Below are 17,886 nucleotides of genomic sequence, written 5' to 3' on the forward strand. Positions count from 1 at the left end.
ACCCCATGCCTCATCTCCAAATCCCTCATATGGCTCTTTCTCCAATGTGAGTTTCAGAAGACTCTGAAGTGTGAGAAATCTCTCTGCTTTGACTAGTCTTTTGGGCAAGGCCTCATGTGTCAATAAGGGTGTGTCTCCTTCCTTTCCAGCTCAGTCCCAACTATTTTCTTTCATACAACACGTACTGTCCAGTGGAACTTCTTGCTCTTTCTTTTCACACACACCCTAAGCGTTCATGTCTGTAAGCCTTTGCTCCTGCAGTTTCCTCTACCTGGGTGCCTTTTCCTCTTCTCTCCTTGTGTCCAACTCATGGTCATCCTTTAAGGCCTTTGCAAATACCACCTTTTCCATGAAAGTCTCCAACTATTCCTCTCTTCAGAAATGATGTCTCTCTGTCCTGTGACATCTTAAAACAATTTTTTAAAACTTCAGTATGGCACTTTAGAATTTTGTTGTCATCATTACTGACATCATCAACATCATCATCATTTGGTTGGATTCACTGAGAATCTACTATGTGCCATGAAAATATTCCATGGTCTACAGTCTCATTTGCTTTTCTGTCTTGTAAAAATAATTATGTATGTATGTATGCATGTTTTCTTCCTTTCTAGCATACAGTAATAAAGCAAATGGAATTTGGAATCAGATTTGGATTTGGACCCGAGTTCCATTATTTGGTTGTAGGACTTTAGGCAAATTACTCAGGCTTCCTAAGCTTCAGTTTTCTTGTTGGTAAAACAACGATAGTAACATTTACCTCATAAGGGGTAATTGTATTACATCAAATAATAATAATTGCCAGCATTTGTTCAGTGCATATTATATGCTGGGCAATACTCCAAGTACCAATTCTGTATTATTTAATAATTTAAATCCTCACAGTAACCCTATGAAATAACTAATAGTACCCTTACTGTACAGAGGGAGAATCTAAGGCAAAGAAGCCAGTCAGTGGAAAGCTGGAATAAGAACTTTGACTTTAGAATCCTCACTTTTATTTTATTTTATTTATTTATTTATTTTTACACTGAGTCTCACTCTATTGCACAGGCTGGAGTGCAGTGGTGCTACCTCGGCTCACTGCAACCTCTGCCTCCCGGGTTCAAGCAATTCTCGTGCCTCAGCCTCCCGAGTACCTGGGACTACAGGTGCCCACCACCATGCGTGGCTAATTTTTATAGAGACGGGGTTTCACCATTTGGCCAAGCTGGTCTCAAACTCCTGACCTCAAGTGATTCGCCCACCTCGGCCTCTCAAAGTGCTGTGATTACAGGCGTGAGTCACTGCGCCTGGCCAGAATCCTCCCTTTTAATCGTTACCAACAACTGCCTCTGTAGGGTGGATGATAGCTGGCCTGGGCTGGATATTGTCTGGACAGTACGTAGCCCAGTATCTGGCATGTATTTAAAAACTGGCAGCTGTAATTCTTATTCCCATTCTTATCACTCAGGGCTGGGATCTATCCTGTGCATCTCTTGTTTCTCCACAGCACCTCATAACACTAAGATCTTGCATTTGTTTACCATTTTCCATGTGCCAGGGATTGTGCTAAGCCTCTAGCCCTAGCAAATGAATAAATGAGTGATTGAATAGATGAATGAATGAAAAGATTAGACAAAAGCTCTTGAACAGTAGGCAAAGAACATCTGAAAAGAGGATTCAATTCATCCCTTCCAGTTTACTCGCCAGGAAAGAGGATGATGGGGTGGAGGAGAGGCCTCCCAGGGATCTGAATAACTCCCAGTATTCATCAGTATTTTCATTAACGACTTGAAAGACGGAGTGCAGAGTATGCTAATCAAATTGGTGAAGCCTGCGAGGCAGAATAGAAGCTGAGCACTTATGAGGGAAGCTGGAGCTTGCAGACAGTGTACTTGACAAATTGGAGAAATAAACAGAGTCAATAAACAGAGCTTCAGGAGCTGCAGACTTCAAGTGGCTCCAAAGGATCAGCTGTCTCTAATGGATTTGCCCAGAGAGATCTTTGACCCTCTTTTCGTTGGTCTTCACCTGGCTTGACTGCATCTTTGGAGCAAGCCTGCCTGAGGGGTACACAGTTTCCTTGATGAGGGGACTTATTTGGGCCTGGAAGCCTGATGGACAAAGTCCCCACTCCAAAAGCTAAGCTGTCCCCGCACTTCTTCCTGGCCTATGCCTTGCTCACCTTACCCATCTGCCTGGCTGTGTCTCCATGGAGGGAAGGGGCTGGCTCCACCTGCTCCCCAAAAAAATCAAGACTCAGTGAAAACATAAACTTACCCCATGTTGCCTGATCCCTACCCACCAAAATGGTGCTGCCCTTCTCTACTTCCCATACATTCCTGTTGTCAACTTCTTTTCCTATTTGAGGCTGCCCTGGAGGTGATTCTGACCTTGGCTTTTCTTGGGAAAATGTACTAGTGTGAAAGGAGGGGAAATGAGACAGTGCGATCCGCTGGGGAAACTCCACCTCTGCCCTGCCAACCTCTAGGAAGAAGACAAAGTCTAAGTGGTTTGGCAGTTACAGGAATGTGCGGGCATTAGAGTCCCAGCTTCATCCTTCTTAAGTTATGTGGTGTTAGGTAAGTTTTTTAACTTCTCTGAGTCAAGCTCTTTTGGTTACAAACAATTGAAAGACACTTGGTTTATCTTTTTTTTTTTTTTTTTTTTTTTTTTTTGAGACGGAGTCTCGTTCTGTCACCCAAGCTGGAGTGCAGTGGCTCAATCTCAGCTCACTGTAGCCTCTGCCTCCTGGGTTCAAGCAATTATCTTGCCTCAGCCTCCCGAGTAGCTGGGGCTACAGGTGTACACCGCCACGTCTGGCTAATTTTTAGTATTTTTTGTAGAGTTGGAGTTTCACCATATTGGCCAGGATGGTCTTGATCTCCTGACCTTGTGATCCACCCATCTCAGCCTCCCAAAGTGCTGGGATTACAGGTGTGAGCCACCTCGACTGGCCTTCTTTCTTGATTGGCCTCAGGGTGCCTAGGACCAGACACTGACATTCCAGTCCACCTTTATGAAAAGCCTAAGAGGGAGGACAAATATCTCTGTATCCAAATCCACATTTCTGGGAAAAGGAAACTGACTGGCCCCACTAGATTCAGGTTTCTACATTGGCCCAGTCAGTCAGGGCTGGCCTGAGGAGTGGAGGGTGGTATTGCTGGGTATCCACAGGCCAGCAAGGGCCCATCTTTGTGGGTAAGTGAAAAGTTCTCAGAGAAAAGGAAATCACCCAATTTAGGTGTTCAGTGCAGTCTCTGAGCCTCAATTTTCACTTGTGAAAAATGGGGAAATATTACATGTCTCGTAAGAATTGAATAAAATATTCTATGTAAAATGCTTAGCATAGTGGCTGATACATAGTAAGGGCTGCCAGTTGAACAATTGCGCTTTATTCAAGATAAACCTCACTGGAGTTGGCAGGAAGATCCCTGAGGTAGTGTGGGCTTGGGAGGGGAAGGGTAGTGCAGAAGGCACAGGCTGGAGTGATATGAGTATGGGGAATGCATCTCCATTCATTTGTCTACTGGGGGAGACAGGGTTATAAACCATTGGAGGTGTGGACATGCAAATGTTGTTCCTTCAGGAGGCCTGACTCCTAATTCCCAGCTGGAGAACAGGCCAGTGCTACCATGTCGTGTGTTTAAGCACCCAAACCATCCTTTCATTTATTCTTTCATTTAACAGATATTAATTGAATACCTAGTATGTGCCAACCTACTGGTTGCTGGAGATACAGCATATTTGCATTCTAGTAGGAGAGAAAGACAATAAATAAAGATAAACAAGTAAAATATATGTTACTGGCAAGTGCTAAGGAGAAGGCATAAAGTGGGAAGAGGTATGTGACATGTCAGCCAGGTAAGTGAATGTTAACATTTTAAATGGGGTGACCAGGAAGAGTCTTCCTAAGAAGGTATCTTTTGATTAAAGACCTTGAAAGAAGTGATGGATCTAGTCATGTTGTCTGGGGGTAGAAGTTGGGGTGGGGGAAGATAATTTCAGATAATGGGAACAGCCAGTGCAAAGGCCCTGAGGTGGGAGCCTGCTTGGCACCATTAAGGAATCACAGAGAGGCCAGTTATCGCTGAAGCAGATGGAGAGGCAGATCAGAGTATTATAGGACCCAATGATGTTGGACCCTGTAGTTCACAGTAAAGTACTTTAGCTTTTACTGTGAGTGAGGGAGAAGCCATGGGAGGGTTTTAAGCAGAGGAGTGACATGATCTGAATCAGGTTTTCAGGATTGTTCCGGAATAGAGTGCAGGCATCAAGAACAGAAGTAGAGAGTCCAGTTCGAGGGTGATGCTAGGGGAGCTAGAGTTATGTCTTGGAGCGGGGTGGTAGTAGGAGTGGTAGAAGTAATTAGATTCTAGATATATTTTGAAGGTAGAACTGACAGAATTTGCTCAACTACTGCTTTGGCCTACTAGCAGTGACATCAGCTCCGATTCCAGGCCCCCAAGGTGTAAGTTGGTACACGATCCTTCTTCCTGCCACCCAATCCTTCTAAAACATGTCTGTCAAACACGCTCAGAGGTCACCCCCATTTCCATGGAGACCTGAGGTTTAGAGGACTCCATGGGGTCACAGCCGTGGCTACTGGAGTCAGGAAGCTCTGACACTCTGAAACTCTCAAGAAGCATGAGGGATTTTTGACGGTGGCTGCAGCTCTCTTTCAATTTAGTGATCTGACAGTGGTCCCCGAAAGTCACATCTTCTTTCCCTTTTTAGTTTTGGGATGCCAATTTAGGGGTCCCAGGATTGAATTGTCAACCGAGGAACAAGTTGCCAACCTAGAAGGGCATGGAAGAACCAAGAACCATTAAGAAGTACTGAACTTGGAGTCCCTCCAAAATCGGTTTGTGTCCCAGCCCTGTCACCATGGGCCTTAGTCTCTTTAAAGGGGGTCCAATTAGCTTATTTCAAGCTCTAAAGGTCTGTGAAGTTTGGGCAAGAAAAATGTTTTGTTGGTCAGGTGCAGTGGCTCATGCCTGTAATCCCAGCACTTTGGGAGGCCGAGGTGGGCAGATCACCTGAAGTCAGGAGTTCAAGACCAGCCTGGCCAACATGGCAAAACCTCATTTTTACTAAAACTGCAAAAATTAGCCAGGCATGGTGGTACATGCCTGTAATCCCAGCTACTTGGGAGATTGAGGCAGGAGAATCACTTGAACCTGGGAAGCATAGGTTGCAGTGAGCCAAGATTGTGCCATTGCACTCCAGCCTGGGCAATAGAGAGAGATTCCATCTCAAAAAAAAAAAAAAGTTTTGTTATTGGAGATATTTACATCTGTAGACTTTGGCTCCATCAGAGTCCTCATTTTTTCAAATTGAGCCTCCTATACATCAAGAGAGATAGGTGAATTACATTTTTCCAAATTTTGACATGATGACAGAGAAGATGCCTTTCAGCTAGACTAGCAGGCCTCATCACGCTTCCATCAACAGGCCTCACTTCTGAGCCCCAGCTGGAGATGCTCACCTTGGAGGCAAGGAGTGAGTCAGCAGAATGAGGAGCACTGGAAGGCAACACCAGCAGTTTAGTTTCCTTGTTCCTAGTTGCCTTTACTCTCACGTTTCTAGTGAGTTGCCTTTTCAGAAAACAAACGAAACTTCGCGATTAGCCCCAGGGCTGCGTGCATGACAGAGGCACCGGGAGAGTTCTTGGGAAGGGAGCCTGTCTGTATTTTCAGTGCCACCAGGTCATTCTCCTTTCACTAGCTCTTTTGGGGCATCGGTCTGATGGGATGACCTGTAGCGAATTTGAGCTCTCCTAGCTTTGGACAAAGGGAATCCCTCTTTTGTGACAACATAGGGCCTGCCAGCCATCTTGAAACCAGCTTGGGAGTTGCTCCTTCAAGCCAATGACATGAATGCCCCAATTCTCCCTTCGATACCCCTGAACTGGTCATCATGGCCCTTAAGACTGAGAACTAAAAAAAAAGTCCTAAGCCCCTCAGCCATATGCACAGATCCGCTCTTGGCCAACAGGACCCTAGAAAAACTTAAAAACTAAGTTCCCAGCCAGGACGGGATGGGAGGTCAGACATGCCTCCTTATACGCCCTCCCTTTTGCAGTTTAGACACTGACCAGCACTAATGTTAAAAAAGAGACCATGGCCGGGCGTGGTGGCTCACGCCTGTAATCCCAGCACTTTGGGAGGCCAAGGCAGGTGGATCACAAGGTCAGGAGATTGAGACCATCCTGGCTAACACAGTGAAACCCTGTCTCTACTAAAAAATACAAAAAAATTAGCCGGGCATGGTGGTGGGCGCCTGTAGTCCCAGCTTCTCGGGATGCTGAGGCAGGAGAATGGCGTGAACCCGGGAGGCAGAGCTTGCAGTGAGCTGAGATCGCACCACTGCCCTCCAGCCCAGGCAACAGAGCAATACTCCGTCTCAAAAAAAAAAAAAAAAGAGAGAGACCATAAGACTAATAGAACAGATCAATTGTAATAATAAAATATCAAGTTATAGGCCAGGTGCAGTGGCTTACATCTGTAAGCCCAGCACTTTGGGAGGCTGAGGTGGGTGGATCACCTGAGGTCAGGAGTTTGAGACCAGCCTGGCCAACATGGTGAAACCCCAACTCTACTAAAAATACAAAATTAGCTGGGCGTGGTGGCGCACACCTGTAATTCTAGCTACTCGGGAGGCTGAGGCGGGGGAATTGCTTGAACCCGGGAGACAGAGGTTGCAGTGAGCCAAGATTGTGCCATTGCGCTCTAGCCTGGGTGACAGAGCGAGACTCCATCTCAAAAAAAAAAAAATGCCACGTTATAAACAGGACCTAAGGCCACGCCAGGCAAGGTTAAGTCATGAACCCCTACATTTAAAGAATAAACTATATCCCAACTGCCACAAGGGTTTTCTTCTTCTCTAGTAATCAAGCATTGGCCTCGGGATAAGCAATATTGAAACAACCGTAGCTTGTCCACTGCCAGATGCTAATGAACCGACCTGTTCCACAAGCCAAAACTACAGCTTTCATTGGACAAGAGGCTGATTTCAGTAACTTTCTCCTGATAAGTGCCCACTCACCATGGACTGGTTCTGGCATTTACAGAGCCTGTGCACTTGAGTGACATCATGTCTCTGCTTCACGTTTTGACATATAGGGCTTAACTGCAGTGCAATTAAATGGTAAGTCTCCACCCCAAAATGAACATGGGACTCATGTAAAATGCATGTTTGTTCAGTATGCATGCATCAGGACCCCCTTTATGAATATTTATAGTTCCTCCTATTACCTGTTGAATATGTATACTTAGCCAAATTTACCCTTCAGCATAAATTTCTGTTCCAACTTCTCCTCCCTTGAAGTGCCTGCTAACAGTCTCTGCCAAAGGTTACTTTCCAGCTTGTCAGGTTGACCACCCTGCAGGCTATAAACCTGTACCAGAAATAAAGCCTCTTCTCCAAACTTAGAGATCTCATGATTTTAAAGCTGACAAGACCATATTTCCTGAATGGGCCTGGAATGAGTGACGCGGGCTTGCTGATGATGCTGTTTGGGTGTCTTGGAGAAAGATTGATATACCACATAGTGGTTTTTTCCCCCAATTGAGACTCGGTGAACAAACTGTGTCAGAATCACAGTTCACTTAGGGATTTTGCTTTATGATGCAAAAGCTGGGATGCATAGACAATAATGAGATGGGTGAAGTGCGAAATGAGAGCAGTGGAGGCTGAGGAAAGGAGAGGTTTTCATTAGGGCAACTTTAGGGCATAGGTCTGCCCTCGTCTTAAGCTTTGTGCAGGAGTAGGTGAAGCTGAAATGGCTCTAGCTATTCAGCTTATTTTCTTTGCCCTTAATTTTTACTGAAACTCTTTTTCTTTTTTGTGACACAGGGGCTCACTCTGTTGCCAAGGTTGGAGTGCAGTGGTGCAATCACAGCTCACTGTAGCCTCGACATCCCAGGCTCAAGCAATCCTCCCACGTCAGCCTCCTGAGTAGCTGGGACTACTGGCATGTGCCACCATGGCCAGCTGTTTTTTTTAATTTTTAGTAGAGATGGGGTTTCACCATGTTTCCCAGCCTGATCTTGAATCCCTGGGCTCAAGTGATCCTTCTACCTTGGCCTCCCAAAAGGCTGGGATTACAGACATGAGCTACTGCTCTGGGCCTAATGTAAATTCTTTCCCCTGACAATTCACTGTTGAGACCTCAGTGGGTTATGAATACTATTATATGCCTATCACCAAGGATGCAAAAATGAGTAAGACACATGGTCTTACTGGGCCTAATAGCATGTGCCTGTAATTGCAACCACTTGGGAGGCTGAGGCAGGAGGATTGCTTGAGCTCAGGAGTTCAAGACCAGCCTGTGCAACATAGTGAGACCCCATCTCAAAACAAGAAAGACACATGGTCCCTGCCCTTGAACTTTTGTCTAATGTGAGAGACAAACATGTAAACTAATAATTAGATGCTCAACCCTTGGCTGAATAGCCAGAGATTACCTTTTAAAAATTCAAGTTGGTTGTTCTTAGAATAAGCTAATTCTTATTTAGGTCACTGCCCAAATATTTTGTGGATGAGAACCTTTCTTTTATATTTTCAGCAAGATGCTATACTGGTTAAAAGACTTCGCTTAAACACTTACTATACTTTTATCCCACACTGGCCTGTGTAAAAGCTCAAAATTTCCCCTTTGAACACCCATGCTAACACCCCCATCTTGCTCTTTGTTCTTTTAAGTAGGCCCTTACCAGTCAAATGGTTTTGGTTCCCACCTCAAGATCATGGTATATCTCAGTAGATGATAAAGAACTATTTGCTCCAGCTCATATTATTGGCCTATACCTATGATCACAGCTTCCCAGTGCATCCCAGGTTCCTCTTCCTCAATCTTCTACATTCCATTCTGTTTTGATCTGGTCTACACTATTCTTTTTTTAAGACAGGGTCTCACTTTGTCACCCAGGCTGAGTGCAGCTCACCGTAGCCTCCTGGGCTTAAGCAATCCTTTTCTCAGCCATCCGAGTAGCTGGAACTACAGGTATGCACCACACCCAGCTAATTAAAATTTTTTTTTAATTTAAAAATGTAGTTTTAACAAGGAAACTACAGGCACAGTGGCTTACGCCTGTAATCCTAGCACTTTGGGAGGGCGAGGCGGGTGGATCATCTGAGGTCGGGAGTTTGAGACCAGCCTGACCAACATGGAGAAACCCTGTCTCTACTAAAAATACAAAATTAGCTGGGCTTGGTGGTGCATACCTGTAATCCCAGCTACTCAGGAAGGCTGAGGCAGGACAATTGCTTGAACCTGGGAGGCAGAGGTTGCAGTGAGCTGAGATTGTGCCATAGCACTCCAGCCTGGGCAACAAGAGCGAAACTCTGACTCAAAATAAATAAATAAATAAATAAATAAATAAATAATCCTCCCAACTCAGCCTCCCAAAGTGTTGGGATTAGAGGCATGAGCCACTGCACCTGGCCAGCACTATTCCTACTTATTTTTCAGATGGGGGTCTCACTATGTTGCCCAGACTGGTCTTGAACACCCGAGCTCAAGCAATCCTCTTGCCTTATCCTTCCAGGTAACCAGGATTACAGGCACATGGCTATCACACCAGTGAGACCACGTGTCTTCCTCACTTTTGCATCTTTAATGATAGGCACATAATAGTATTCATAACCCACTGATCTCTCAACAGTTAGTGGCCAGGGGAAAGAGTTTACTACAATGCAGGCCAAGGGCAAGGAAAAGAAGTGCACCTCGAATACTCTTCTTTTTTTTTTTTTTTTTTTTGAGATGGAGTTTTACTCTTGTTACCCAGGCTGGACAGGCTGGAGTGCAATGTCGTGATCTTGGTTCACTGCAACCTCCGCCTCTCGGGTTCAAGTGATTCTCCTGCCTCAGTCTCCCAAGTAGCTGGGATTACAGGCAGGCGCCACCACGCCCAGCTAATTTTGTGTTTTTAGTAGTGACAGGGTTTCTCCATGTTGGTCAGGCTGGAGTGCAATGGAGAACTCCTGACCTCAGGTGATCCGCCTGCTTCAGCCTCCCAAAGTGCTGGGATTACAGGCGTGAGCCACTGCGCCCGGCCATTGAATACTCTTCTATTCAGAGGTGCAAAGCCATCAGCCAATTCTAGACCCCTTGAGCTGCCTGAAATTTAACCAGAAGCTGATTTTGCTACTGTCCTCTTGCTTGTTTGCTCTTAGAAGAGCAGCCATAACTTCCCATAACTCAGACAAGTCAAGGGGTTGAAATGTGAGGCAAGAAAACCGAGCTGCACAGAGGCAATGGGTAGAGCTGCCAGGTTATGAACTAGGCCAACATGTGACCTTCCCAACAAAGCTCAAGATTCTGGTTCCCATTCCTGATAGGGCTCCAGAGGTCAGAGGCCAGACCCCAATCATTATGCAGCAATTCCAGAAGGAGAAACGGTTTGGGGGCCTGAATAGCCAAATGTGCCAGTGGGAGGGTAAAGGAAGCACCTCTGCCTTATTCTCTTATAACAAGCACCTTTTGGTTGGAAGTCATAGCTTTTCTTTTGTTTATCTAGTTAAAGGAAAAATCACTCATATGGTCAGGGGAGGAGAGAAGACACATATTATGGTTTTTAAAATCCAACTGTCTTTTCTTAGAGTTGGATAAAAGGCAGGAAGGGAGGCCAGAGGTTTTGCAGGGAAATCCCTTAAATATGCCTCTTTTTTTTTCTTTGCTTCATCAGCAAACATTTATTATGATATGCATATTACAATATGCAAGAATAGGTCCTTCTGCCTGGAATATCCTTCCTTCTCCTCCTTTCCTTTACAGCTTGGGCCTAATCAACAACCATTTATTCTTTAGACCTCAGCTCCCTGAGACTTTTCTCCCTTGAATAATGATAAGGCTTAAAATGCAAGCTGCCCCCAAATCCTCAAGTATGTGGAGGTATTATTAATCATTTGTAGATTTTTTGCTGAAGGCACTTTTGATGTGGAAGGGAAGAAGGGTAGAGAACAGGGGCTTGAAGTGAGCAGGAGGAGGGGCTATAAGGTGGTCCCATGCAGGGTAGCAGGGAGGTTTAGGAAGCGGAGGCTGGGGATCTTACATATTGATTTGTCCAACTTCTCAAGTTCTGAGGAAGCTTGAAATTTGAATCAGAATTTTTATCCTGGACATTTAGAACCTGATGTGGTTTTATTCCAGGTGAAGGAGAGATTAAAGTAGTCAGAGTGGGTTAGTACCAGATATAATTTAGGCTGAGAAGAGGATGTGCAAGCCCTTGACATCCTGGGGAGAATGGAGTGCTCACCACCTTGGGAAACAGTTTCCAACATCACAGTGGGCCAAGAATGTGGGCTTTAGAGTTGGACAGCCTGGGTGCACACCTTGGTATTTCCACTTGTTAGCTATAAGACTCTGGGCAATTTATTTGATCCCTCTGAGTCTCAAATCTCTCATCAGTAAAACAGAGGTTAGAATAATAAGTACCTCATAAAGTGACATTTACAAACCCAGTAAGGATAGCAAAAAACAGTTCTGGCACACAGTAGTCAACAGTTGTTTTCTATTATAGGATTGGATTATTCTGTAGGGAGGAAAATGGGGAATGAAATGGTAGGGTTGGGGGGATGGATTATAAGGGATGGACTGGGGTTGTGCAAAGAAGGACTTAAGAGTTTAGTCGGAGGCGGGTAGTTGGAGGCAAAGGTGGTGTGTGGAGTCCTTACCTTGGTCCTCAAGATTTTTGGAATGGTGACATGCCAAAAATCTTAGCGACACTTAAGAGTACTGTGGTTTATTTACAAACAATATGTGGCTAGATAAAGGAATGGTCAGAAGGAGTATCTGGATACAGGGCTGGGGATTAGCTGACTCTGCAGGCTGTCTGCCTGTGCTCAGGAGTCAGGCCACTCTATCCCCTCCTGCTTAGTGTGGTCCACAGACCAGCTGCATAGCACCACCTGGGATCTTGTTAGGCAGAGCCTTGGGCTCTGCTCCAGTCCTGATGAATCAGAATCTGCATTATAATAAGATTCCCGGGTGATTCATGCATATATTTAAGCTTGGGGGAGATGTGTGAGCTGCTGAGATTTAAAAACTCTTTACACCAGGACAGAATGCCATCAGGTGATGCTAAGAACCTGATTACATTCTAATTTTAAACTAACTTTATACTTTAGTGGGCTCATTCTTGAATAAAATCTTTGTATACGGACCCATACCAGGAGGAAACCATATTACCAATGTGCCTTTGACATATTTAACCTTCTTGACCCTGACTCACGTGGGTACGGGCACATGCATACATGCATGCATGTACACACACACTATAACATCAGCACTATTCAGCATGAGTTTTGACTACCAGACATAATTCCTGTATTAGTGCTTCACTAGACATTCCCTAATGCATAACTTCTATTAATAGTCTTTTTAAAAATTCCCCTATTGCCACCTGCCAGGGGATGCAGGAAATCAATTCAAACAACCTTCAGCAGTCCTGAAGGGAAACTTTTAGGTCTCTGTGCAGAGAATCCAATCCCAGAAGGACTGAGAGCTAGGTTAAAGTATCTATTGCTGTGTCCAGCATGGTTCCTTGAATACGTCATTGCTGTGTGCCTCAGTTTCTCTTCTGCAAATGAGCCACATGATTGACAAAGAGGGTTTCAGCTTATTGAACAGACTCTCCCTTTCCTCTTCTGTTTTACCCTTCCTTTTTCTGGGTCTTAAAGAGACCCCAGGTTCTTTTAACTAGATGCTGGTGTCAACCTGGGATAGTGTAGATTTAGACTCAGGCTAAGACAGTGAGGCTTAGAGGCTCAAAAAGTAGTTTGGTTGCAGGGAGTGAAAGGGGAATAGAAGAAGCTAAAGGATTTAGCCTTTCTGCAAGCTCAAAGCCAGCTCGGATGATACTTGAGAGCCCTAAATTATCTCATGCTCAAAGGTTTACAGTTCAGTCCACTGTGGGTGCAGTATTAGTACCTTGCTTACACTGAATTACATGCCAAATGGGCCACTGGCATGCCTTTTTAATTTCTTCATTTCCTTATCATAGATGTTTCCGTAAAACACTGGTCTACTAAGAACCTGTAACCATGCCTGATAGTCAGATACCCTGTTTCCATTGTTCTTACCTCCATCCCTTCATCTTTTCTCAAGCTCCTCTACACGGACCAGGAAGGACCAATTCCGTATGGAGTTACCTAGGATATCCTACCATATATTTATGGAATATTAGGACTGTAAAAGACTTTACAGTTCAGTAACTGCCAAATATCAGTTTATGAACCAGTACTAGAATTCTAGCTTCTAAAAAAAATAGTTTCCTAGACCCCATCATGTATATTTTTAAAAATGCTGGCTGGCTGATTCTGACACTCTGACAGATTTCTGACTCATCTTTGCCCATTTATAGGTGAGTATAAGGCCTGCCACAAGCTCAAGTCCCACAGCGAGGGATGGCAGATCCGGGTTCACGCTTCCTCAGGCGTGGGTCAGGTGCTTACCTGCATTTCTAAGCCCACGTATGTGTCAAAGAAGCAGAAGCCCTATAATGCTGAATCAAAAATAACCAAAAAGTAAAAATGTAAGGAACATTTCGATAAAGTCACCTTGACTACCAGAGTTCTCTTCTGAAAGAGGGGAAGACCGATGTGTTTCAGATGTCCCTCCCTGACCCCTACCCACAGCCGGCACTTTGCCTGTCCCCAAAGCCTCACTGCTCTGAGGTTGGGAGAATGAGGGAATGGACTATGTCTCTCCATGATTGCACAGTTTCAGTTACTTCTAAATCTAGAAATATCATTTGCCTTATAGGCTGCCAGACTCCACTTAGGACTTATCAAAACAGACAAAGCAAAGCAAAACAAAACATAAAACCAGACCAAACAAGAGCTTTCGCTCAAGACTCCTCAGATGACCTTGGAAAGCTTCGCGGCCTTCTCTTGTGGATGACTGACCCAGCCCTCGGTTCTTCACTTCGGGAGCTCTTTTCCTCCCTCCACATTGGTAATCATTTCTATGCAGGTGACTCTCAGACCTTCCTCTGAGTCGTTCCCCTTCCCCAGCACACATCCCACCAGGATGTCCTGTCATCACCTCCCTCTTCACTGCATCCTAACAGAACACAGCCCTCTCCATCCACATGTGTTATCTCCAGGTGCCCCCATTTGGCTGGCACTTTCACAGTGCTTCTCGTTTCCTAAGCTTGAAAATTGAACGGAGGTTTCTAGTTAAGTACCCTGGACTCCATCACTGGTCTTGTCTTATGTTGGATAAAGGACAGAAGGAATTATTAATTCTGTAGGTGGCATAAAGTTAGGGAAATTGGCAGATACAGTTGGCAGAATCAAGACCAAAATGTTCACAGAAGCTATGAGGAAATATGGAAAGCAATATGATTATATTTAATAGGAATGAAATTGTATTGCATTAAGATAAAAAAGTTATAATACTGTATTTTCCCACTTATGTGAATGTCAGAAACAATTTTTGTCTTTGTAAAATGAATCTATAGGGCTAGAAATCAGAATAGCGGTTGCCTCTAGGAGTTTGAAGAGGAGATTGACTAGAAAGGGGCATGAGAGAAGTTTCTAGGGTGATGATGATGTCCTATATTGTGATTGGTGTATTGTTGCAGGATCGTACTCACTTATTAACTAATGCTTGAGATCTGTGCATTTTGTGGCACATAATTATGACTCAATAATACAATATGTGAAATTTATTTGGAGTAATTTATTATTACTTTATATTATATTATTCTTTAAAAAGTAATGGTACAAGTAAGAGATGGGGCCACAAGCATGCTACACTCCAACTGTGAAATGATTGGATAAAAAAGCAAGGCATTTTGCAATGCAGAGGTAGGGAAATGATGATGGTTCCCTGTTTTCTGTGCTGGCCAGTACAGTTCTGTGTGCCATATTTAAAGAGGGACACTAGGCCAGGCGCAGTGGCTCATGCCTCTAATCCCAGAATTTCGGGAGGCCCAAGCCGGGGGCCTGTTTGAGTTGAGCCCAGGAGTTTGAGATGAGCCTGGGCAATACAGCGAGACTCCCATCTCTACAAAATAATAATAATAATAATTATTATCTGGGTGTGGTGGCATATGCCTGTGGTCTCAGCTACCCAGGAAGCTGAGGTGGGGGAATCCTTTGAGCCCGGGAGTTTGAGGCTGCAATGAGCCATAATTGTGCCACTGCACTCCAGCCTGGGCAACCTCGTCTCACACACACACACACACACACACACACACACACACACACACACACAGTGAAGGACACTAATAGACTGAAAAACAAAGTTCAGAGCTGAAAAACCTGTTAGCAGAGGAGTTGAAGGAACTGAGAATATATAGGCTGGAAACTAGAAGATTATAAAGACAGCTCGGATGACTGACTGTCCTTAAATATTTGGAACAATGTTATGTTGAGGAGAAGACTGTCTTTCCCTGGGCAGGGCCAAGGAGATTGTGGATAAAAGCTACTGAAAGACAGATTAGCCTGACATAAGAAGGTCCATTCTAAATGGCAGAATGAACTAAATATGGAATGTGCTGTCTTTGACACAGGGCTCCCTGGAAGTGTTCAGGCTGTGGCTAGAGAGCCAACTGTTGAGGACATCATAAGGTTCTAATGTGAAGATCTATGGTTTCCCAAGAATCTGCTCTGTGCCAGGCACTCTGCTAAAAGCCAGAGACAATCAACACCATAAGACATGGCAAAATAAATAAACAAAGAAAACAAAAGCCAGAGACAAAATGAATGATATGATTATTATTCCCCAATAATTACCGAATACCAAATAATGCTTACTTTGTACCAGACACCATCCAAAGCAGTTTACATACATTATGACATTCCATTCTCAAAATAGTTATGAGGGAATGGTACTATTACATCTCTATTTTCATAAATGAGACACACCATTCATACATGTTGAAGTCCGAAGTTGAACCGGACAAAGGGTGTGTGCACCAGCACGGAGCCAGAAGTAGACGCCCATGTCACAGACCGTGGAGCCCTCTTCCCCGCTAGGGCTCTCTCTCATGCAGACTGCAGTCTTGACTCTGTCTTCATTCAGCGGCAGCGGCTACAGACGGGTCTGGGGGTGGGAGCACTGGACATTCCATGAAGGAGCTGGATTAAAAGAACCAGTCAGCCCCACCAATCTGGTAACTGTTTGGTCTTCCTAGGATCTTCCTGAAGGCTGTAGAACTTTGGTGTCCCATATGGTAGCCACTAGCCACATGTGATTGTTGAGCAACTGCAATGTGACTAGTCCAAATGGAGATGTGCTGGAGGCAGAAATTACACATTGGGTTATGAAAAAATGTAAAATGTATCATTTGTAGTTTTTATGTTAAGGATATGCTAAAATAGTAATATTCTAGGTATATTGGGTTGAATAAAATATATTATTTAAATAGTTTTATTGAGATATAATGCACCATTTAAGATGTACACTCCCTTATACTTTTAGCCTATTTACAGAGTTATGCATCCATCACCACAATCAAGTTTAGAACATCTTCATTACAAGAAGAAACCCCGCACTCTTAGCTACCACTTCCCAATCCTCTCATCTCCCTGACCCCTTCTGCTAGGCAACCACTAATCTGCTTTCTGACTCCATGGATTTGTCTGCTCTGGAGATTTCATGTGAATGGAATCACAAAATATGTGATACATTGTGCTTGGTTTCTTTCACTTAGCATAATGTTTTCAAGGTTCATCCATGTTGTAGCATGTATCAGTACTTCACTCCTTTTTATTGTGTATAATATTCTGTTGTGTGGATATATACCACGTTTTATTTATTCATTCATTATCAGTGTTGATGGGTATTTTTTTCCCACCCTTTAACTTTTATGAATAATGTTGCTATAAACATTACTGTATAGGTTTTTGGGTGGACACATGTATTCAGTTCTTTTGGGTATAGAATCAGGAGTGGAATTGCTGGGTCACAGGGTCACTATGATTAACCATTTGAGGAACTGCCAGACTCTTTCACAGCAGCTGCATCATGTTGTGTTACCACCAGCAGTGTATGAGAGTTTCAGTTTCTCTACATCCTCACCAGTACTTGTTACCTGTCTTATTCATGATAGCTATCCTAATGGGTGTGAAGTGGTCCTGAATTGTGGTTTTGATTTGCATTTCTCTAATGGCTAATGATGTTGATGATCTGTTATGGTATTTATTGGCCATTTGCATATCTTCTTTGGAGAAATGTCCCTCAGATCCTTTGCTCATTTACAAATTGGATTATCTTTTTATTATTGAGTTGTAATAGTCCCTCATATATTCTAGACACAAGTTCCTTATCAGATATTGGATTACACACATTTTCTCTCATTCTGTGGGTGGCCATTTCATGATGGTGTCCTTTGAAGCGTAAATATTTTTAATTTTAATAGATAAAAGGTCTAGTTTATCTACTTGTTCTTTTGTGGTTTGTGCTTTTAGTGTCATATCTAAGAAACCATCAATCCAAGGTCATCAAGATTTATACCTATGCTTTCAACTAAAAATTCTATAATTTTAGCTTTTACATTTAGGTCTTTGATCCATTTTGAGTAAATTTTTATAGAGAGAGGTAGGGGCCTAACTTCATTCTTTGGCCTGCAGCTACTCAGTTGTCCCAGCACCGTTTGTTGAAAATACTCTTTTTTCTCCATTGAACTATCTTAGTACCCGTGTAGAAAATCAATTTACCATAAATACTAGGGTTTATTTCTGGGTTCTCATTTCTATTCCATTGATCTATTTGTCGTCTGTCTTTGTGCCAGTGCCACATTATCTGGATTACTGTAACTTTGTCGTAAGTTTTGAAATCAGGGAGAGAGGGTCCTCCTACTTTGTTCTTTTTCCATATTATTTGGGCTATTCTGAGTCTCTTCAATTTCCATACGAAGTTTAGGATCAGTTTATCATTTTCTGCAATGA

This window comes from Macaca thibetana, chromosome 7 (assembly GCF_024542745.1).
Source record: "Macaca thibetana thibetana isolate TM-01 chromosome 7, ASM2454274v1, whole genome shotgun sequence".
Classification (NCBI taxonomy): domain Eukaryota; kingdom Metazoa; phylum Chordata; class Mammalia; order Primates; family Cercopithecidae; genus Macaca; species Macaca thibetana.